This window comes from Rhynchophorus ferrugineus, unplaced genomic scaffold, assembly GCF_030347505.1.
Source record: "Rhynchophorus ferrugineus isolate W39M unplaced genomic scaffold, kcgeb_rfMv2 rfM11, whole genome shotgun sequence".
Classification (NCBI taxonomy): Eukaryota; Metazoa; Arthropoda; class Insecta; order Coleoptera; family Curculionidae; genus Rhynchophorus; species Rhynchophorus ferrugineus.
The window spans coordinates 21540714-21564375 of record NW_027472590.1 but is presented as its reverse complement, the minus strand read 5'-3'; the positions used below and the strand labels follow the sequence as shown (position 1 = coordinate 21564375).

General features: G+C 32.2%; 1 long non-coding RNA gene across 1 annotated transcript; it reads left to right on the top strand.

Moving 5' to 3' along the window:
• The first annotated feature begins 655 nt into the window (after positions 1-655).
• Positions 656-1848, top strand: LOC143204561 (uncharacterized). The gene is made up of 2 exons (XR_013007634.1): positions 656-800; positions 895-1848. It is a non-coding gene; the product is annotated as an uncharacterized LOC143204561 (long non-coding RNA).
• Positions 1849-23662: the final 21814 nt, after the last annotated feature.

The following is a 23662-nucleotide window of genomic DNA, read 5'->3' as shown; positions in this document are numbered from 1 at the left end:
TTACTAACTTTGCTAGTCTGTAAATGAGTTCGCAACATTTCCTTTACTATTGTAACATATAGTTTATTCCATAGAAAAAATAGAAATTTCCCGGTATAGGCGACCTTGGGGAAATGTTTTGTTTAGTTCAATCAACTGTAGCGCTGCGATCGCAAATTGTGATTGGCTAGTTTAAATTCCTGGTGCCGCCACTAACATGAAATGTGATTGGTCGATCAAATTGTGTGAAATCAGCATTTTTTATGGGCGTCCATTTATTTGTTGTTTGTAGGTTATGGTTTTTGTTTAGATCACGAAATTTTCGTTTTACGTTGTGCATATTTTCTGTTTTACATTAATTATTATGGAGTAATAATATAAAAATTGATGACAATGCGTCAGTGTAGCAAAATATGTAGTGTACCGGGGTAAAATTCTACTACGGAAATTAGACATCGTTTCCCAAAGAATGATCTCGCTCCCTTCCAAAAAATGGGTTGATCAAGTAAATAGTAGTAAGTTACCTGGATAAACCACAATGCAAATATATCAACGTCATGGTGTTTGTTATGGACATTTTAGTGAAAAATTTAGAATTATCCTTCCTTCACGAACAGGTATAAGGGTAAATGCATATCCATCATAGGTTTTATCAGGTACATATAAAATTATCTATCTACTACATGTCTGTTTATATATTGTTTGTTTACAGAAATTCAAAACCTTATGAAGATGTTACTAGTAATAAAATTCAATTAATCTACCAAGTTGTTCGTATGCTGTCAGTGTGATGTCTCTACATAAAGAAGTCTTACAAGAAGGTAACAATTAATATAACTGGATAATTAGTAGTAATAAATACTACTTTTAATTTTAAAATATCCCTAAAATATTTGCAATACTTTAACTCTTTAGAACAATCAGTGTTCAATCATTTTATAGTAGAGGAATTATATATTTAAATTTGCTTGCCTTGTTAAGAAAATATTTGTTATGGTGCCATCAATAAATTTAATAGTTACTTTTAGGGGATTTATTACCTTAAAGAAATCTATTTTGTCTAAATTTACAAATAACTACATTTGTTTAACAAATCTTAACCAAGATTGCTTAAAGAATGTTGTTGGATCTATTAGAGGTCATGGAGGTAGAAACAGCATCCTTCCCCTAGTATGTTCGAGAAATTTTTAAAAGGGCTCATTACTTCAATTTTTTCACATCATTCTCCCGGAGAAAATTGTGAAGAAGATGAACATGTTAGATAACTTATATTCTTTTTTAACAGGAGATCTAGTACCGCTTGAGGTTGTTAAATCACCAGTTGAGTCTATATTTTCAGTTCCAGAGAATTTTGCTCTGAGGAAAACGAGTCTAATATTGTATTTTAGTCTTATTTCAGGCTATTTAACAAAACTTCTGAAAAAGAGACAACATGCAATATTTGTCCATATTCTATATTAAGTAGTTCCACAGATTAAATACTGTAAAATCTAAATATTTTTAAAAAACACATACATTTTTAGTGTTTCAACTGTCCAATCCATAATGAATTTCAAGACCAAATTTTAAGTTATTATGAGGTGTGATTGTATTTTTGGTTTAATGAAGTTAATGCAATATCAACAGGGAAGGATTTAAAGTTTACCTTCAATATATCAAGATAAATTAGAACTCTAATAGATTGCATAAAATTGATGGCACTAAACATATATGGGAAGGCGTTATAGAAGAATTATAGATATTTTAATATTGCCTAGAATAGAGTTTATAATTGTTTTTTTTGCTTTTTGTTTATATATATTTATATTATTTACACTAATGTATTTTTGTATAGGATTTTATTTTAATAAATTAATTTTAAAACTTAAATTTGATTTTTATTTAAATACTATTGGCCAATAAATGTGACGTCACAAAATAATCAGGGTAAATGACAGACCAATCAAAGCAAAGTATTTTCCTTACAGGTTTCTACATAACTATTTTAAAGTAACCAATCAAATTCGCGTTGTCAGCGCCGCCAATGATTGGACTAAGCCAAACTTTGCCCCACTACTTACCATTGCAGTTGCACACCCCTGGTGTATTCAAAGAATTTTTTTGTAATGCGTCGTAGATATTTGAGACGTCGAAACATTACAATGTTGCCGCATCAAATGTGAGTTTTCAGTTTGGCTTTGACATACAAAAAAATTCTAATCTAAATAAAATAATGAACAAAAATCTTACCAAATATAATTTCTTTTAACATTATACTATATCTAAAAACTGCAGTTAATTATGCCACAATAATTTATAGGTATTGTTATCTTATCACTATTGTTTTCAAGAATTTTGCATATGTCTGACAGCTGGATAATTCAAAATATTAGTTATAATTATTACAGGTTATAAACCGACAAAACATTATTTTAGCCCTTTATTCTGATAAATTTTAAGTCATTCCATAATATATGATTTTATTTCGTTTGAAAATGCCAAAATCAATAGATATTCAGGGTCACAAATTGAGGTAACCATCGGAGAGGTTTAATGGAACTTCCAGACACCTAAAAAAGAACCTTTTTTACCCTAAAAAGAATTCAATTAAGGGCATAAAATAATATAAGAAACTAGAATATTTCAAAATGGTTCATTGTGGCACTCTTGGCAAGACAGTAACAAAAAAAGTGCCAAAACAATTTAAATTTGATTGAAAAAGGTAAAAGTTACAATAGCATTCAATTGGGTTTTGTTGGTCATTATATTTATTAATAGTTAATTGCAGATATATTGCTGGTTGAGAAGGATATTTCATCAAAAACTGTTTGGATATGTGGAAGGAAGTATATGTGTCAACCATAACACCTTCGGTTTGTATGAACTCGATAAGACATACAAAGGAAGTAATTGATAAATAGTGGAATCGTGAATATGTTTTAGACAGATTAGAAATTAACAGTTTAGTGATTGAATTGGAATTAAAAGTGTGTAAAGTGAAAGTGACCGAAGGAAACTTACAGGATATGCGATAATACTGTGCAGTGCTGAAAATTCCTGAGACGGAGTGATATGTATATACGGTATGCACATAATTGATTGAATATAACTATAGAAAATGATATTGTAGGGCGTGAAAGATTTGTGTGTACACATATGATCGTAATTGTTCAGCATTAAACATGAGCATTAGGTTAGAATGTATGAGGAGAGAATAAATAGTAACTGTTTTGTAGATATGGTAAATGCATTAGACGGAATTCAGTGATTTTTATGAATTTTATCAAGAATAGTGTATACAGGTAGTAGCAGAAGAAATAAAAATATAGTGGTGACTTGCCAAGTAAAAACAGCATCGAAGGAAACAAGAACTAAATTTAAAAAGTAAATATGCTCTCGAATGAAAGTAAAATACGTTTCTCAGGTATACAATTGTTGATTAGGTAGATTAGGCCTCCAGGGTAACGCTACATAAAAAACGCGTCTAGAATGAAACTCTACCTCATGGATGATGTGGAGAAGAGTTCAATGTAAACAAAACAAACCTAACCGACAAACTATTATACCCGTGTTCTTAATTGTAGTTTTAGGTCCTTCGATAATATATATACTACATGTACTATAATGTTAAATTTAAATATAATAGATAACATTTTGTTTCATTATTTTATTTAAATTAGAATTTTGTTATATGTCAAAGTCAAAATGTACTAAATCTCAGAGTTGATGCGGCAACAATGTAATGTTTCGTCGTCACAAATATCCACGATGCATTACTAAAAAAAATTTGAACAGACTATATGTTTGATTATGGCTTTTGAATTTCATGGGGCTACATTTCTCCATCGCCGACTAAAATTTTCAACACTAATTCTACAAAACAAATTATATGCTCTTGCGTAGAGCTTGCCAGGAGAGCGCTTGTTCGTTGAGATTATTAATTCAAATAAATGAAAATACGCATGTACTAACCTGAAATTACCTTCTATTTACTGTATGCTCTTGCTAGGGAATAAATGTACGCTGTCGAGGACACATTTTTCGATACCACCTCGTACAGTTCACGTCTCTCTTGTAATCTAATATTAGTTTTTAGTTTACGTGTTTATTGTATCGCTCTTACTATTCATTGTCTTAATATATTATTCACATTGGCTTTGTTGTAATTACTTAAAGACGAGTTTTAATATATCTGTTAAACCCGCTCGAATATTTCTTCGAATATTCTTAATTTCTAACAATTAAATATTCTAACCTTATATTTTTAATTAGTCTCCTTTAATGGCACACATTTTAATTCCGTTTTAATGATATTTAAGATTATTATGAATATACTGTAACCATGTATACGGAAGCCTTAAACGCTTGCTTTAATAACTAAAAGAATAATTAAAACGAGGCAGAGAAGAGGGCAAAAAAAGTCGCAGCGGGCGTCCATAGTGTATTAAAGGAGATCTCGCTTATAACTACCTTTATCTTTTAATTTGTTTTATTATTTCATTAAATAAAGACCAATGTGTATTGTTATTGCCACAAAAAGCCTTAGGTAGATACTTTTTAATATTAGATAATAAGATCGCGTTTTTGGAGGGTATATTTAGTAGAAACAATTATTAATATTATTATTTGGTTGTTAATATTGAAATATTTTAGAATTGGAATATTTAGATTTTAGATTACAATATTCAATTTTCAAATGTCCATATTTCGTCTAGATATAACAATTGAAATAATTTATTTTTACTAATTTTACTATATGCTCTTAGAAATTGTATTCATTTAAAAGCAGTCCTGACAAACTGGCAGAACAAGCTGGATCTTACAGTCCTATTTCGCTACTACCTGCGGTGTCAAAATTAGTTGAGAAACTGCTGTTGAAACGAATTAAACCTTTTGTAAAAATACCAGATTTCCAGTTTGGTTTTCGGAATCACTATTTGACAATCGACCAATTGCACAGAAGATCAGCGGTTTTTGAAGAGGCATTCGAAGAAAAGAAATACTGCCCTGCAATATTCCTGGAGGTCACAAAAGTCGGGTATGGCATTTGGGATTAATCTACAAAATGAGCAAATTACTACCGCGGAATTACTGCCGATTGCTGGAATCATATCTTTTTAAAAGAAAATTTGGAGTGCCGCATGAAGGGCTATTCTCAACACTTTAACTTATTTCGGCTAGAGTTCTACAAGGTAGTGTCTTGGGAGCATTTCTATATCTGCTTTAAACTATTGATATCCCAACAACAAAATAAACAGTACTTGGAACATTAGCCGAGGATACAATTATAGTGGCTGTTGCGACGTAAATTTAATTATTTAAATTTGGGACAGTCGTGTAAATTTAAGTTTACGTTAATTGTAGAAATCTTTCGGTTGGATAGTTAATGGGTCTAATTTATTAGAACTTTAACTGATATTACTAATATTTATGACATGGGAAAATAATTATGGCTTGATACAAAATATAACATAGTATTGTATTGAATATCTGGTGAAATTACCCAACCAAAAAAGGTACCGAGTAAAGAGAACATACGTGTTCAACAAAACGGATATCCAATCGACTTGAGTATTTCGGATAACGGGGGTTCAAATACCGAAGCTAGACGAAACGTGTCAGAAGTTAGACCTGGTAGAGGACTCCTTATGGCGCCTATAACCATAACTATCAAGAAGACCCGAAATCGTCGAATTTTCGGGAATTCCTTATGAGTTCGAAACGCACATGTTTTATCAGCGTGATAATTTTCTAGCTGGAAGAGTGTTTATCATCCCAATATTCTCAGCGAATTGGAGTACAGAAAAGAGTTTTGTGGACCAGCCTTGTCCATCACCACCAAGAACTTGACGGAGGAGCCTCAGCGATAAAACGCTATGCATCGACATTGAATGAAGTATTTGCATCGACAACGTGGGAAAGAGTTGAAGTGAGGAGAAGAATGTATTGTTGAAAGTTTTGAGAGAGATTTGAGAATTGAGAGGAAGAAATAATTTTATTGATTGAAGAAAGTATTGAGTTGAATTGATTGAAAAAAAATTGAAATGAGCATTGATTGAAGTAAACATTGAAATAAGAATTTTTAAAATTATTAAGCATTGAAAACAGCAATGAAATCAAACTGTTAGAAGAATTACAGAGATAAATAATGTAATAGAGATAGAGGTAAATAATGTAAACCGCATTCAACCAAGCTCAACCAGTAGAATTTCTTTCTATATTAGCTAAAACCAGAATTTACATTTATTATTAATTAAACAACTCGTCTTTGGGTATTAATTTACTTACAGAAGAGGCAAAATCTGTCCATCTTAATTTTGCGTTGAGACGAATTGACATAACCTTAATAACATCACTTGCCAGTTCTTGGGTGCCCAATTCTTCAAGCAGAATCAGCTAAATACCTCGGAATATATCTCCATGGTAGGTTAAACTGGAAAAATCGTGTGAGGCAGAAAGCAGAGCAAATTAGACTCAAAGTCAAGCAACTGTACTGGTTAGTCGGAAAATATTCCCAACTTGATCTAAATTCAAAGATATTAGTTTGTCAGTACATCATAAAGTCTATTTGGACATATGGAATGCAAATATGGGGTTGTACTAAAACATCAAACCAACTAGTAATTTAACGTACTCAAAATAAAGATTCCTATACTAAATGATCCAAGATATCGCCTTAAAATATGAAACAAGGTTGCTAAATCACAGAAATGTGGAAGTAATATAGCTATTGAAGAACACGCAGGAAATCAGAAGATTGAAGCGAACCAAACCACACGATTTAGTTTAGTGTATAAGTGTATTTTTAATTTTGGTTTAAGTAGATTACTTTTATTCTAATTTGGGAAAACATACTGATGTATTAATCCCGTACAAGCCTTGCTGTATATTAATGCAAGTACAACAGAACAGTAGTAGTAAAAATTAAATTGTAAATTAAGATTATACTAAACATATCGAATGTAAGATGTAACTAATTAAAAGAAAATGTAAAAATATTGTCGGACATTTTGATTAAACCTCTTTTTAGATTAGCTGTACACCATTTAAATCCTATGTTTCCTAACAGTATATGAAGGATTTCTATGGATACTTCCCAGGCTAACAGTTTGCTCTAAAATAATTGCATTATTAATGTTTATATCGAAAAAACTACCCAATCGCTTCGTATGTGGACGATTCCTTTTCGGTGAACCCAACAGCATAATGCTTTTAATTTTTTTGAGAAATGTTAGTCACACTGCCCATGCTAATATTCAACGCAGCTGCAAGAGGCCAAAATATTTTCAATAACACAAAAGCAACTTAATATGTAATAGTATACAATACTTACCTCTGTAACGCATTTTACTGGTAAGAGGCTGTACCTTTTATCGTTCCTATTGGAAGTATTTAATTAAGACACACTTTGTTTTTGACTGACTATTTATTGGTTTTGGTATTTCCAATCAGAGTAATCACAAATATTAAGCAGCGATTTGACATTCATCCAAACAAGCAAAACACCAAAGCGTTCGACACACTACAACTTCTAATTATTACTATATACATATTTGATATCAGACACATATTTGATAATCGGGCGAATATTTTAGGTCGATTCGGTTACAAAAGCGGTTATTTTCATATTACTGACAATAAACGGCGTGGAAAAGCAACAAAGTTTAGACAGTAAGTAGCAACGTTTACTGGACAAAAATGTAGGTTGTACTGATATTATATGAATTTTATCATTGATCATTGTTTACATCACTGTTCAAAAAAGAGTAGCTTTCCGTGTTGTATTGTGAAATGAAATCCCAAGTGAGAAAAATCGTGAGTTCGTTTCATATCGATATCGTCTTGTTCAGCATATTGTCAACAAATATCAATTGAACAAATTGAGCGACGTATTCTTCCAAAATGTACTATGAATCGTACTCTTGCATTGCAGCTCTTACTCACATGTTGCGAGAGATTTTAAGCGTAACTGTTGCATTTGTCTAAATAAAAGGAATATTAATATAAATATGTTAATATTATATAGTTAATTCAAAATAGCAGTGACACGAGTGTCAATATATGTCTGTCTAAAGTTGTAAATTCGTTTTATAGTCAGACAATATTTTACTTCTCATTTTATTCTATTTAAAAAGAGATAGAATGCTGTTAGAGAACTTGAAACATGTAACGGAATGAGCCTGCAGAAGTTGTCCGTTCGCCAAACGTCTGAAAATTCTTCAAAATATTATAATTACGGGTTATAAACCGGCAAACGTTGTTTTAAAGATTTGTTTTAATAAATTTTAAATCGCCGCGGTTTCTATTGAAAATATTTTTTTGCGCTTTGCAGCTGCAATGAATAATTATTACTTGCACGATGGTTGTAACCTTAAAGTCGCCAAAAAGAAATCGTGTTTATGCGAAACAGGTGACAAATCAAGATCATTATTAGTGTTTTTGAGATCAAATATACGAAATGTATAAAACAGTAAGTAGTTTTTTCAATCAAAAATTTAATTTAAATTTTTTTTAACTCTTGGTGAGTCCACAATCTGCCCTATTGGCAATAAGTATTTCTGTATAAGTATTTATGTCTATATTATATATACATGGCATGTAGAAAATCACTTCATTAAGCAATCTTCTGTATAAAATATTATCTTAATTAATTAGTCTTATTCTAAAGCTTATTCTAAAGTCTACATATGTCCAGTAATCAGATCAGGTGGTGTTAACCGTTTTAGTCTACGCATTTCACTATCACGTCGCATATTTAGCTGATTAGCGAGTACATTGGGATGCACTGACACTCTTTCGAAGTACTTCACACAAACACGTTGAATTACACTCGTTATAGGTTCTAGAGGAATATCGCGTTGTATCACTTTTTTTGAAATATAGTACGGAGCATCAACAATGGCACGCAACACCTTATTTTGGAACCGTTGAATTGTGGATATATTAGATTTGCTAGCGGTACCCCATAGTTGGATTCCATATGTCCAATTGGGCTTGAGTATAGACTCATACAGCAATACCTTGTTATCTAATGATAACTTGGATTTGCGCCCGATGAGCCAATACATTTGATATAATTTTAGTCCCAGTTGTTTCCATTTAAAGAGTATGTGCTTCTTCCAGGTTAGGCGTCGATCTAAGTGCATACCAAGATATTTAACATGCTCTGCTTGGGGGAGTTGACGATGATTGATATTCACTGGTGGACATGTTCTTCTACGCAGGGTAAACGTTATATGCGTGGATTTTGTTTCACTGGCTTTAATGCGCCATGTCTTCAACGATAATTGTATTTGCTCCAGGTGGGTTTGTAGGTTTATTGGTGCTGTGGATCTTCATGGGATGCTAAGATTGCTGTATCGTCTGCATATGTTGCCACAGTAGTTATTTTTGTGGTGGGCAGATCAGCCGTATACAGAAGATACAGTACTGGACCCAGTACACTACCTTGCGGAACTCCTGAATATATGGGATTTAATTCGGTATGCTCATCGCTTTGATTTACAATAAAATGTCTGTCAGTGAGATACGATTTTAGTAACTGATAGTCCAGATGAGGGAGAAGTTTCTTTAGTTTAACCTGCAAGCCCGTATGCCATACTTTGTCAAAAGCCGGAGATATGTCCAAAAAAGCAGCCGAACAATGTCTTTTGGCATTTAGGTCAGCGTTTATTTTGTTTACAAGTCTATGCACTTGTTCTATAGTCCCATGCTTATTGCGAAAGCCAAACTGATGTTCTGGAATAATTTTTCTTTTTTCTATTATATTGTTTAGCTTTTTTATGTATAATTTCTCGAAAACTTTCGAGATTATCGGTAATAAACTTATAAGCCGGTAGGAGGTCACATCTTCTGGTATTTTTCCTGGTTTAGGAATCATTAGTATTTTAGCTACTTTCCAGATGCCAGAGAAGTAATTAATTCGTAGCATAGTATTGAATATACATGTTAATAGCTTTATACCATTTTCTGATAGTTCTTTTAAAATTTTACCAGTAATTAAGTCATAACCAGGAGCTTTTTTAACATTAATCTCTCTCATTATTGTATGTTTAATTTTTTTGACCGTTAATTTCTCGTGCGGTAAATCCATTTGAAATGGCGAATCTAGAAAGCTAGTAATTTTATTTTCCTCATCTTTATGTAGCTGAGACTGGAAATGTTTAAAAACATTTTTTAAGTGTTTTGAGAAAATGTCGCCCTTCTCTTTATTGCTTCTCGCCCAATTATTTTCGTTTGTTTTAATAGGTGGGTTATGCTGCTGGGATCTCCTAAACTTTTTTATTCCTTTCCACAACGAATAGTCTGTAGCTTCAGTTGATGTCAAGTTTTCTAGGTATTCTTGAATGCCTTGGTTTTGTTCAATTTGGATTAGTTCTTTCAGCTCTTTTATTGCCATATTAAATTTTCTTTTATTCTCTTCAGTCCTTTGCTGTTGCCAATCTGGTCGTAACTTTCTTTTTTCTGCTATCTTTTTCTGTATTGTACATAATATATGTGTATTTTTTCTTGGAAATGTTTCACTGTTAGGAGTCGCGGAATATGCTGCCTCCTGTATATTTTTTGTAAGATTTATTGCTGCTATTTCTATATTAATTTCAGTTAGTAACGGTAAGTTTAGAGAGATGTTTTGGTCTAAATTTTCTCTAAAAGAGGGCCAGTTAGTTCTATTATTACATAGAGAAGGGGGTTTATCTTTGATGGTAATTTTTGAAGAAATTGTTACTATTATTGTTGAATGATCAGAATACAGGTCAAAACATGATTCTACCTGACACCTTTTTGGATCAATATTTTTTGTAATACAGAAATCTATTGTATCTGGTTTTTTATTTCTGGCCAATATGTTGGTTCACCAGTAGAGATATGTTGTAAGTTATCTGTCCTTATGGCTTTTAGCAGTTCTCTACCTTTTGAGGTTATTATTCTTGAACCCCACATTAAATGTTTTGCATTATAATCTCCTCCTGTTATAAATCTATTACCTAGCGTACTGAAGAATTCTTGAAATTGTTCTGCCTTGTTGTTATGTTTGGGTGGGCAATAAATCGCAGAAATTGTTAATGGTCCATGGACTTCCTCTATGGTTATACTGGTGGCTTGCAGGTAGTCTTTGCTTAATTTTTCTTTTTTCGAAATGTTTTATGTTATCTCGAATTATTATGGCTGTACCTCCATATGCTTTATCATCAGGGTGATTTGTATGATAAAGTTTATATTTAGGAATTTTCAAATAATGTCTGTCCGTAAAGTGTGTTTCGGAAACCATCATAAAGTCAATATTTTGTTCAGTTACGAACGATTTTAGTTCCCTGGCGTTTTGTTGGAGCCCATTGGCATTCCAGACGGCGATTTTGTAGCTATTGGTTTCAGGCATTAGGCAAGTTTGCTGATGACGGTTGTGAGTAGACCAAGCATCGTACTCATTTGATCCATTAGTTTGGCCATCATGTTTTCTAATCTAGAGATGTTGCTAGTTTCAGAAGGTTGAGATGTCGTCTCTCGATTTTGTGCTGAACCATTTTCAACCATTTGGGCATAAGTTATGACTGGTTGACTTGGTCTGTTGGGTAGACTGGTAGGTGTGGATTGTTTTTGTTGCTGTTGATGCCTTTTTTCCCTTAAGGCGGGATAGAGTTTCTGTTGTAGTTGCTTGTGAACTGCGCAGCCCTTGTAGTTTGTTGGATGATTTCCGTTACAGTAAGCACATTTCACTTTTTCATCGCGAACTTTACGAGTACAATCTCCTGTTTTATGTTCTCCTGCACATTTTACTCATCTATATGATTTGCGACAGTAAGTCTTTGTGTATCCGTGCGCTTGACAACTTGTGCATTGTGGTATAATTCTTTTTATATGTGGTGGTTCACATTTAATAATATTATTTTCTAATTTGGTGATTTCATACACCGCCTTATTATTTCCATTAGGTTTTATATCTATATAAAACATAGGCAGAGGTTTTTTTGTCGTGCGATGTCGTATATTGTTAACATTTACGGCCCCGTGCCCTTTTTCAGCTAATGCTACCTTGATGGTGTTAAAGTCCGCCCGTGATGTAATCCTTTTAACACGAATTTAAATGTTCTCTCGGATTTTGGCCTGAATGTATGCTATTGGGTGTTTCTTTCATCTAATTCTTTTACAAGAACTTTAAAGTGATCCGCTTCGAACAACTGGATTTTAATTGTTTCATAGCTCACTGTTTTAATTGTGTAGTTCGTAGTAATGGTCATTCAATAGGTCCACATAATAACACATGTTATTGAAAAAGCTTACGAAAGTAAAAAAGTATGCTCAACCATATTCGTAAATGTAGCACAAGCTTTCGATAATGTTTGGTATGAAGGTTGTTGTTCATAAGCTACAGAAAATGTTACCAAAACATCACAACGAAGTACTGAAAAGTTATAAATTCCGAACAGCATCAATTTTATTTATAGTGGGAATGTTAGCTGCCAAATAAAACGCATCGTTTTCAACTACATCGAATAACTATCAATGACATCCTAATGATTTAATGACTAACACGAAAAAGAGAATGCATTTACATACAATAGTATAGGTAAATCAATTACAGTTTTGTAAAAATAATGATATATTCATTGGAGATTTCTTTCAGCTACTAAGTACATCATCCATTTGTTAGGTTTCATCCATTAGTAATGAAGCTGTATATACGCGTGCGCCAAATTTCTATTCTCGGTTGTTAGGAATGTAGTCTAATATTCCTATCCGCCAACTCCGGAGTTATTTGTTAAGTAACGTATCCTATATATATCTGCCATCGATTCTGCTTAAAAAATCGGGCATCCGTCAAGTGATATATTTATATTTTTATCATTTCGCTACAACGCAATATTAACTTACATTACTATACGTTATATACGTTATACAGTCTATATTAATACATTATTTATATACTATAAATTTATAGTTATATAAGAAATAAAATAACATTTAAAGAGAATGAGAGAGTCAATAAATGCTTGTGCATATTTGGTAATACTATATTTGGTAAAATAAACATCATTTTACCATAATGTATGCACTATGTAATACCAATTGTAAATCTTCGATTATATCATATTTTCAAATTATTTTTTAATTGTCTAAATCATTACATTTTTCGTATTATTCTTATGTTTTATTTTGTATTATTAACGATCTATTTGTTTTTAAATTATGCAATCAGTGATACAGAGTATTTCTCTTCGTGACAGCACACAATATCAATATTGACGTACAAATAAATTGAGGTGTTAAATGGACAGATACGCATAAACGTTCATTTTTTAAAGTTCGTATATAAAGTAGGATTTTATTGACATTTCGGTTTTATTTCGCATAGGTGTGTTTTTTTATTTCGAAATCGGTGTGATATAAACCTGTTAGTTGACATTTAACGGCTTGCGTGCCAAATAAACGTGTCCAATTGAATCAGTGTATCGGGTATTTGAAAGTTAATAGTTTTTCTCGTTTGATTGTTAGATATACGACACTTACCGGGGTAAATGTTTTGACTATTGAAAAAGCTCTATATATACTCTACCATAAAAGAACCCAAAGCAGATGTACCACAAGGTAGTGTAATGGTCTCAATGCGTTATCTACTCTACACCTGTGATATACCACAAATGGAGAATATTACTTATTACTTATTATAGCTATCGGAGACAATAATGAAGAAGCCACACGAAAATATCAACAGGCAAGTGACAATATAAATAATTGGACACAAGCTTGGAAAATTAAAATTAATGAAAGTAAATCTGTACATGTCCAGTTGAAATAATGCTATCATTCCATATAGCAACAAAGCTATATATCTCGAAATGAATCTTGATGCAAAACTTCTCTGGAAAGAACATATTAAGAAAAAAAGAAAATAACTGCAATTTAAATATAGTAAAATGTATTGGTTAAATGGAAGAAAATCATAATTATTAGTACATAATAAATTTGTATTATATAAGCAAATACTTAAACCTATAAGCACATACGGAGTTCAATTATGGGGATGTTCTGCAAAGAGTAACACAAACAAAATACACATTTTTCAGAACAAAGCCCTGAGAGGTATTATGGGCGCACCCAAATAATATAGGACTGATTACCTACATCGAGACTTTCAGATACCCACAGACAGTCAAGAAATAAAGATAATTGTAACGGCGCATGAGGAAAAACTCCATTCTCATGAGAATACTGAAGTATAGCATCTTTTTGATACCACCAGAACAGGACAGAAATAATATCAACAATACAAGTATCAAACAAGCTGATTTGTTGTAGTATTGTGTAGTGATCTGCATATAATAAAATATACAACAGTGATATGTATAAACATTATTTCACCAGAGACTGAAATAGGGTCGATAGACCCTCCTAGCTAACAGCTCAATTGAAAAGTCCCCGGGCTACCATGGTAAAACATATTTTTTTGGCAAAATTAGTTTTTTTATTCAACATAATTCCCTTCAAGGTTGATATCCTGATTATAACGACCCTCCAACTTTTCGATACCATTTTTGTAGCACGATTTGTCTCTCCTTGACTAGTCACGCATCTTTTGAAGGTTAGGGCTAACTAAAACACATATGGATTTTATTCTTGTAGCGCCATCTATATGTCAGACCGGGGTCTTCTCAATTGATCTGTTATTATTGGACAATACAGGGTATGGATAAAATAATATGAACACCTGACATATACATAATATTTATTTATTAACAAGTTTTCCATTAATTTCAAGTTCTCTCCAATGGCTTCAATAATATTGGAGATGGAAATTTGTTCCTCATTGTCTACTCTAAAACTTCCCATCATAGTTTAACTGTGTCGAGTTCTTGCAATTTTACTGGCCAAGGAAGATGTTTGATGACATTCTAATTCATTTCAAACCTATACTGAAATTTTTTGGCTGTGTGTATGGGAACATTATGATCTTGAAATATGGCAGTGCTTGGCAGCAATATGCTAGTCACTTTAAGAAATTTATAACTAATGATATCGAAGTATTGATTCACAGTCATCCAGCCAGAGGTATGAATGAGAGGACCAGCTGAACGTCACGATATATGTGTCTAAATTATAACAGAATCTAGTACATGTTTGACTATAGAATGTAATCATTAAGTATCTAGATTTTATAATCGTTGTGCCACTTTTTTCACATCTTAACGCTGGTTTGAGTTATAAAGCAGCTTTTACTATTGTCATTTTTGCCGCGGTAATGTTATTTCGCCTGGCCACAATATTTTTAATGCTCCTTGATTTCTGTCAGTTAATTTGCTAACCGAGCTCCAACGATTTGCCTTTTTTCCAACTGCGAGGAGTCACATACTTGCTCGATTGTTTGTTTCAACCATCCCAAAACAACGCATATAATTCACTGAAGTATAATTGACAAGACTTGGCTTGTAGACTGAATGTACTATATTGCATGGTTTTTATTTATTTTGTCTATCGTCTGTATACTGCTTATGTGTCAAGCTTATTTTGAAGCATTTGAAATAGTTTTTGGACCGAAAAGCTCGACACAAAATTATATTATTGATGGTCTTTTTAAATTTAGGGAATAGTTGGCAGAGCAAGAAAAATCAGGTTATTGGTGTTTAACCACATTCAGTTGGGAATCCGCATTATTACAGTTATCGACATATAAATCGAGGTGCTTGAGACAAGTGCGATTTTACTCTAATTGAACGCTAGGAATATTATATTTTGCTACTTTTTATCGCAATAATACCTCTCTAGCTATTTATTTGTGTTGTTTTCAGTAGTATTATTCATTTTTTTATAACTTCGTATAAGTATAATTAATTTTTGTATATTTGAAATCGGCCGTATTTGAAAAATCAAATCAATAATCAGCGGTGAATTTTTTTTCAGTAATATAGCTGAGAAAATCCCAATAATTGCAGGTTTCGTCGACAACGAACCAGTACTGAAAACGGTTACGCTTGTCTCGAAACCTGGAACTCATGGAATCTTAAACGCCTCTTCTTTTCTGCTTCTAGCGCTATCTGGAATAGAAAACAGAAATATTAAGGGCAATTTTCGAATTTGATCTACTGTAGGGTTTAATAAATTAGCGAAAATGAATTAAAATTAATTTTTCTCAATATATTTTCATTGACATCAACGTCAATATATTTATTCCAACAATATGTAAAATATGTAAAACTCAGAAGTTGGATGGAGGTAAATCTAGAGAATAAGATGACCGTTGAAATAACTCATACTTTAATACGTTCAAGAATTAAAGATTCACTTTAGTGATTTTTCTTTCGAGTTGACGGATAAGCTACGTTTTAATGATGTAAATTAATTTTTTTCAATAAGTCCTTTTTTATAAATGTTTAATTTCAATTGACCTAGATAATTGAAGGTGTAATTTCGTCGAAGTCTGAACAAAAATATTTTCAGTGCGTTAAGAATGTTTGAATTTGTACCCAGAATAAAAAAGGCGATGTGAAGCTTACGCTTATGCTCCATTGATCTTAATATGTGTATACTAGTTTCGACGGTTTACCAAAAGTGATGATTTTGACACTGGAGAGAAATAGAGTTCTGGACGGCCAATAAAATTGAGGGGGATGATTTAAAGGTATTATCGAGCACTGCGCGAAAAACGACCGGACACGACCAAAGGCGCAATTATGTTATTCAATGTTATTCAATGTTATTCTTCAGCACAACAATGCTCCACCACATGTTGCAAAATCGACGAAAATATACTTAGAAACATTAAAATGGTAAGTGCTACTCCACTCGCCTTATTCTTCAGACTGTTCTTCTGATACTACTGATCTTCTACTTCTGATACTACTTATTCCGACGTATGAATCGTGACCTATCTCAGCAGCCTTTCACTTCTTAGCAAAATATTTGTCGATTCGAAGACAGACTCAAAAGATTCATCCTTCTTCGAGATGGAATCTGTAAATTGGCTGAAAGATGGGAAAAATAGCGGCTACCGATGGACAAACAAGTCAAACATTATTACCGTTATTTCTTTTATATATACGTAACTCATAACTTTAAAAGGGTTTTATTTGTTAATATTTTACAGATTAAAGTACAGAGTTCTGCGAAATTTGAAGCTTTAACCACCATTCTACACTTTCCTTACTCATTCAATTTCCTCCCTGTGAATTATATGTTCCTCTCTGCACAAAATGTGTAAAAATTTCAATGTATTTGTTCTAAAATGCCGCCTTTGTTTAACAGGTATTTGATGCGAATACGGCAGTTTGTCTCATATAAAATCGTATTATCCAATAATTGAGTTATACAGTACAGTTTGATACAATTATATTGATTTACCTGTTCTTTGTAGTTTTGAATTGATTGAATATATAAATAAATTGGTCCTTTGTAAGCATGTAACAGGTAAATTATTAATATATTGTCCATATATACGTAACAGGATACTCTTTAAAAGGTCAGCCAGTATCAATTACCTTCCACTCAAAGCTAATTAATAGGTTTTTGATGCTGTTAAAAGGCTGAAAGGGCCTTTTAACGGTTTATATGAATTAATTTTCGATATTTAAGTTTCGAAATGAATTTTCAATGATGTATATAACTTGTTGCTATACTAAACCTATTTTATTAAGCTATATAATTGATTAGTTTCAATTATCTGATGTTAATTAGGTAGTTTAATAATTAATTTACTTACTCTAGACATGTGAAATACCACATATGGAAAATATCACGTTAGTTTTATTTGACCATTTCATCTAGCAATACCGCTAAGTATCTCGAAATGGATCCTGATGCAAAACTGTAAAGATGAAAAGGAAAGAACTGGTGTTAAAATATAGAAAAATATTTAATGGAAGAAAAAAAGAAAAAAGTTATAATTTGTGAAATCATTTTGAAAACAAAAAACTATTAATTTAGTTAAAAAAAATTATTTAACAAAAAGAAGAGGCAGCTTGTTGAACGGTGATAGATTAATAGATCAGTTTTAGAACAAATGGCCACGATAGTCACGGTCGTAACAAGCATTTTGTAATACCTCCCTTCATAAGAAACAGCCACAGAGGTGTATATGGTCGTTATTCCGTCTGGACAGCTTATAATTATTATTAAAAATTATTCTTGGGTATCGATTATGTATTCGTCCACCAGTTTGTCTTTGAAGGTCGTCAAAATACCACTGTTTCCACCTAAATTTCCATGGTGTCCCTCTGTGAAAGGATTTTCCAAGATTTAGTGATTCCCTATTTTAATGGTCTACGGCTAAGAAACAGAGCTACTAGAATCCGTATTTGGTGGCTGTTCACCCTAAATTGCAAGCTTCTGTCCCAATTCCAGTAGACTATGTTAATTCACAGCAATTTCAGCCTGCCATTAGTGGCCTTCCACGGAAATCCACGGACTAGTGATGTATTTCAAAGCTTGAATATTTATTTGTTCGAATGGTTTATCGTTAGGGCCTTTGACCACCTTAAATCCATCTTTTGCGACCTTAAATTTTCATCCATATTCTTTTTTTTTTTCAAAATGATCATCTGTTTGTCCATGTGGCCATCTATTAAACGATTAAAATGAGTTCTGTTACTGCTGGCATTTTTTTTTGTAAATTATAAATCATAGAATGTTTTGCTATGAAATATAATTTGTTTAAATGCAACAACAGAACTAAAGCCTTGATTTGAAGCAAAAGGCTATTGTTTGTTCAAAGATATTGAAAGTAATAAACCCTAGAGTATTTAATAAGATAATCTCTTATGGATTTGTTCTTTACATTTCAGACCAGATGACTATAGTCTCAAATATGCAGGAGTGTTGCTTAACCAAAATGTTATTCCTATTGTAATTAAAACAGATTCTCAATTATCTTTCATGTCAGCAAATATCAGTATTTTTAAATATAGTTTTTTGTCATTTGTTGTAAAAAGTAGTCTGGACAGTTTTGTTGGATGCGAAAAGTTAATATAATTTCAAAGGGTCATATTACATATATAAAATGGAAAAATGGTTATGGTCATGAAAGTTGAATGAAGCGAATATAAGTAACGTACATTATATTTAATGTTTTAAGGAATAATAAAATCAAAACAAAAACCAAACAGCTTGGGTTTATTAGCCAGCATTCAAAAATTGATTAGGTGCAGAATAACACACGTAATTGAAGAAGCTTATGAAAGTAAAAAGGTACGTTTAGATATAATCTTAGATATAGACAAGCCCTCGATAAGATGCGGTAAGGCGACCATTTTCATAAGCTAAAGAAAATGTTATTGAAGCACTGAACTATTAAAATCTTACATTACGGCCAGAATTTTTAGAATCAAACAAGATGAAGCATACTGCACAATAAAATAATCTAAAGCAGGCGTACCACAAAGAAATGTATGGGGACCAATTCTTTAACTACTTTACAGATGTGAATAACCACAAATGGAAAATATTACGATGGTTTCATTTGGAATGAATCTTGATGCAAAGCTGTAAAAAAGAAACACAAGGCACTGGCATTAAAATACTGGAAAGTGTTTAATGGAAGAAACAAAAGAAGAAAATCAGAATTATCAGTATATAAAAAAATGTTATTATGCAAACAAGTATTGGAACCTATATGGACATACGGACTACAATTATTGGAGTATTCCAAATCGAATATAAATACAATAAAAGTTTTCCAAAATAAAGTCCCGAGAAGTGTTTTAGGTGCACCCAGATACTACAGGACTGATTACTTACACCGATACATACAAGATATAAAGAGATTCTCATATCAATACCGATATGTTACAGCTCTTGGATAACAGCAAAATACACACAGACTCAAATGAATTAACAATTTGATCTTGTGTAGTGTAGTTTAGTGTAGTGAGCACATTATTGCAGATTCAGAATGGTTTTACGACTTTTTTTCTGTGAACTGTGCAATAATAAAATAATGTTAAGGCTCAAGAGTTTACTGCTAATGATTCAATATGTCAATAGTTACTCTATTAATTATTTTATCGGCCCCTTTCAAAAATATCATTTGGATTGTAAAACAATAATTGAGACACAGAGCGATTAATAAAACAGAATAATTTATATATAAAAGGCTTGGCAAAAATAAACCTGTAAATTGAACAATCGAAAACCAATTTCTCAAACAACCCGCAAGAAGAAATTAAAAATATGGAGTTGAATATTATGGAAATTGATGTTATAGAAAACTACGTTTTAACACATAACGAATATTCAATACTTAAGTGCTCAAATGTTGATCGGATGTCAAAAGTTCAGTAGTTCAATTAACGTTTACAAAAGAACAATGGATTTATTCTATTCGTTTGCTTAATTATGAGGGAGTAATAATGGTCATATATAGTAGAGTATTCAAACAATAAAGAGTATTTGTAATAAACAATTTTATTGTACAGCTTGATACCTTTGTTATATCTAGTAACAATCTATTTAGAAGGCAATAGCCAATATACTTATTTATTGCTTGGTCCGGTCTCCAAACTTTGCAGAAATGCTTCAAGAATCCTTCAAGAATTATTCCATGTCCATTCTTTATCTCTTAATCACACTCCAATCCCAACTGTTGATCGTATAGAATTCCTGGAAGCCATTTTCGACAGGCGGCTGTCCTGGAAGCATCACATCAATGATCTTAAAACTCGCTACTCCAGAGACACGCAAATGCTGCGTTGGCTATCTAATCGGCACGCAGGTGCAGGCCAAGAAACCATACTTAAAAACTAATCCTTCCCAAGCTAGACTATGGCTCCCTCCTATTCTCCGCTGCTGACTACCTCAAATTTCTTGATTCTATTCAAGATACTGCACTTAGAATATCGCTGAGAGGCTTCCAATCCTCCCCTACAAACAGCTTGTGCAGTCTTACATCCACCTCACCTCTTTCTTATCGTGGTGATTTTCTTTCACTGTCAGATCGCTTGCACTGGCATCTTCCTTAAATCTGACCTCCACTTGTAGTAATCCACCTGTCTTTACCACCTTATGCCTAACTACTCTACTCATAACACTCATATAATTGCTTTTCCTCTTTCCAGGGATGGAGTTAGGTTGTTGCGCGTCCTCCCTATTTACTACCCCAATTGCCCTCTTGGAGATTCACTACTTTCTTCATAAATACATCCTTATGTCAAGTTTATAAAAGAGAACATCTAATGTCTGTTGTATTTTATTCAGTCCAAGTTCTGTGATGTTATCCGGTCCGCAAGCACATATATACCGATGACTCTAAATATCGCAGCGGACTTAGCAGCGCATTGATGATGGACAACCGGGCATTCCGGTTATGTTTGTTGACCTGTATTTGCGTCCATTTTAAAACTGTATATTCACTATTTATACTTTTGGCCCCCTGTCTGACTTACTAAATCTATTTTATTTACTAATTTATTATCATATATATATATATATATATATATATATATATATATATATATATATATATATATATATATATATATATACATACACTTTATGTCTGTCTCCGTCCCCTCTGTATCAACAAGATATTATAGTCGCGAAATGATGATATTCGTCAAAGCGACAAAAGAAAGAAAGCAATAGACAGTCCTTGTATCGATTTAATAATCCATTTCTACTAAATTTTCTCAACGATATGACAGTCGGTGTGTTTTCGATTTTTCTCCTTTGACATTCGCTGATTAAGAAAACCGTTTAACTTTAACAGGGTTCCTTCGAACCAACAAGTTAATTAGCTTGTTAGAAAAGCCGAACTACAGCGTACGATCTACCAAGACCGTAATGTCTACCAATATACGTGGTGTTCAAAGCAATTTGGTACAAAACTGGAGACAAATATGTTGCCTACAACACGGTAATTAGATTTAATGTTGGTCCTTTGAAGTCAACACACAAACATTTGTATCACCGCTGACCCTGGCTCGATATCTCGTAATTGCTTTCGCTCTAACAGCGTTATTGGGAATTAATTTAGTGATGGGGTGCATCAACTATAATTGTTTAGTAAATTGTGCATTAGATGGGTTGCGTTCGCTTTTGCACCGGTTTGTTTAAAACTCAATAAAGGGCAATTTATGGTCTAAAATTCAGTTTACTTTGTAACTTACAAATTCGGTCATTCGGTATCCTCGTTGGTTTGAAAATTTCTCTTGAAAGGCTCTTGATATATTATATTATATTATATTATATATATATATATATATTATATATATATATATATATATATATATATCAAGCAAAAATGTCTCTGTTCAGTCTTCTTGCTTCGGCTGGGGTTTTTTTACTCTCTTCTGAAGTTTTTCTCTAACATATTCATGTCAAGTTCGCTTCGGTCACTCTCTGATTATTCTCCCCTCCTCTATGCTTCTTATTTTTTTTGTGCTGTTTTTTTTTCTATTACGGTGGATGGTAAGTTTTTCCATCAACTGAGTTGTCTCTTTTCTATATCAGTTCATGATGTTCGTCTTAATTAACCCCCGATTCTTCTGAGATATTTCGTTTCTGCTGATTGTATCTTACCTTTATCTCTCTCTGACAATACTCATATCTTGCTATCAAATATTAGGGTGGGTTTGTAAATTGATTTGTACTTCCATTTTAATTTTGCTTAATATTTCCATTTTAAAAATGAATTTGCTATTTTCACCGAAATACTAATTCATGAATTTTTAAGCCATGTAGTTAATTTACTTGTTTTATCTTTACACCCTCTATTTTGATATTCTTATATATAGTGATTCTTGTGTTCTAATGTTATAGTATTCTATTATAGTATCCTTGTGTTATATTATTCTATTATAGTGTTCTTGTCCTGAAAAGCAAAGTTTATTGCTGTTTATTGTTTGTAAATATCTGAAGAGATTTCAAACATTTACAATTCCGTGATGACTACAAAATAATATAAAATCATTAGAAGACATATTCAGTCCCAAGGAAAAAGGCTGTCTATTACATACTTTGGAATTTTGCTATGAGTTAGACATAGTAAAACCATAAATTAAAAATATTTTCTCTATTTGGTGGCACAACACTCATAAATGTAGTAAAGTAATTCACCAAGTAATTAATTCGTCTACTATAGAAACTAAAATTATATAGACAGATATGAATTTATATTTACTTTATGATGTATGGTTATATTCTAGTAATTTGAATACTGTTTAGAAATGAAAATGCCTGTCAATGATTATTACATTATCCACAAAAGATTCTGCAGATATTTCTATATTTTCCATATTTACTCTATATGTTACACTGTTCAATTAATATTATTAACAATTTTATTACGTACACCTCTTTGTTCTAATATAACCCATGGTGTTCATTCAAAATTTATAAAATCTAGTCATATATATTTTATTAGGTTGAACTATTCCCAATACATAGTACATTATCTGTGTACTTCTTCCGTTTTGGGAATCTTCTCTGGGATTTTGTTTGTTAATTATCTATTACTGATTTTAGATGCATGGCTTTTCGCAAAAATGTAATCCCTCTATAATTATTATATAATGTTTTGTCTTCTTTCTTATGTTTTATGATAAGCGCTATTTACCAATCTCGGTTTGTGCTAATGTTCTCTATTGAGAATTAGCACTAATGCAGATTTCTGACCCATTTTTTTCAGCATTCTCCGCCGTCTTACTTCAGCAGTAGATGCAACATTTTCCTTCTGTTCAAGTGGACCCTGCTGTGATTTATTATAGCGGTTGTCTCTATATTT